Source organism: Poromitra crassiceps, assembly GCF_964638095.1.
Source record: "Poromitra crassiceps genome assembly, chromosome: 22".
NCBI classification, from domain to species: Eukaryota; Metazoa; Chordata; class Actinopteri; order Beryciformes; family Melamphaidae; genus Poromitra; species Poromitra crassiceps.
In genome coordinates, this window is record NC_139647.1 from 19,954,090 (window position 1) to 19,955,864 (window position 1,775).

General features: G+C 38.4%; 1 protein-coding gene across 1 annotated transcript in view; it reads right to left on the reverse strand.

The window, feature by feature from the left end:
* The window catches only part of plekhh2 (pleckstrin homology domain containing, family H (with MyTH4 domain) member 2), a gene marked incomplete at its 5' end in the record, with an annotated part of 45,838 nt that continues 44,063 nt past the window's right edge, over positions 1-1,775 (reverse strand). Inside the window, one exon of the mRNA XM_083658660.1 lies at positions 1-1,775. This exon is cut by the window's right edge and continues 591 nt beyond it.

A 1,775-nucleotide genomic window follows, 5' to 3' on the forward strand; every position in this document is an offset into this window, starting at 1 on the left:
ATTCAAACAAACAATCATTATAACGATTCCAGGACACATTTGACAAACAATGAATTCTCATATGACAAATAAATATAATACCTAACAATACTTCAAAGGGCGTATTTCCCGGCACGGGGAAATCAGAACATCTTTAAAAATACCTAACGAGAGGATGTCAAATATTCCTGTTGTTCCAGTTTGTCTTTAGGTGCCTTTGTACAATATGGGGGAAATGGGTCACAAAGTCGGATCCTATCAGGTCATTAAAATACCTGCCTGTAGCTTCTGTGTCACACCAGTCAGAAGAGAGAACATCCTCTTTCCCATCAACCATTTCAGCAACTCTTTAACCGTTCATTCTCCACCTTACTATTCTTTCCACATGCATCATCTTTCTTTCAAATAAAAGCATTACGTAATAGCTGTGTCGTTTTCCGTGTCTGCCCTGCTGTATCCCTGCCTTTTAACCAGTGCTGTATAGACAGCCAAAGTGAACGTCACTTCCTGCTTCAGCACTGTACCAGAGATTTTCATCCGCCATTTATTTTCCCATAGACATTTCGTAAAATGCTTATAAAAATAGTTTTACTTGTTCGAACCAAACGGTACAGATATATTTAGAAACAGGAGAGACCACATGAAATTCACCCAGACCGAAACGTAAAAAAAAATGCAGGGGTTTAAAGAAAATATTCTTTCAACGTTGTTTTGTTTTGGTCCAAGTGAAATGTTCTATGGTCTCTCCCGATTCTAAGTATACCTGAACCGTTTGGTTTGAGCAAGTAAAACTATTATTATAAGCATTTCATGAAATATCTATGGGAAAATAAACTGCGGAAAGAAAATCTCTGGTACAGTGCTGAAGCAGGAAGTGACGTTCACTTTGGCCTCTCTATAACGCAGCAGAGTGGAGGGTTCTCACCCAATTTGGGGTTTCCACTCCACCCGAGAGGCTGGAAGAGTAAAGTTCACTCCACTCCCGGCTATTCAGTAACTATGAGGCAGTCAGTTTCCAGCTGGAACAGCTCTGCTCTTACCTGCCATAGGAGGTCCCAACACAACCAACCTGCCCAAACAATCACATGTATTAGTAGACACTTTCTATTGCAAACAATCCACATACATTTCCATTGAAAACGGTGTATTCTCATTTCTTAAAATAAAATAAAATAAAATAAAATAAAATAAAATAAAATAAAATAAATCAACCCACTTTAATTGCAATTGAAGTTATCGGTCCTACTGCAAAATTGTTAATCATTAATGAATTCTTACTGTATTGCCGTATCCTTCATTAACCAACAATGTTAAATACTTGAGTATTTCTTTGACTTCCGGGCAGAGTCTCATGACGCTCTATGAGACGGCCTTAAATCCCCTCTAAATAGAGTTATTTATTAATAAAGCGTCAGCACCTCTCTCTTTGATGAGTTTCACCTAAAGTCCTCCTCCACAAGGAAACGTACCAGGCAGCACAGATTAACGAGTCAGTCAATAAATACTGTTGACTTTTCTCTTTGGAGCCAGCACATAAAAGCAGCAGCATGCATCAGAAAGAGAGAAAATGTCCTTGGAGGCCGTTTCGAAGCAAAGCTTCTCAGTTCTTGCTGGTGATCATTGTGTCTTTTTGTCTTTAGATTTCAGAATTTCAAATATGCAAATGTAATAAGATGGGTGGGTTTTCTACATAAAAAAATCATGCCTGGTGAAGAACGGCCACGGCAGTCATTTTGACCTTTTTTGTTGAATTAAAACATACAATGCTGCTGGTACCTGACTTTTCCTAAAAGTGT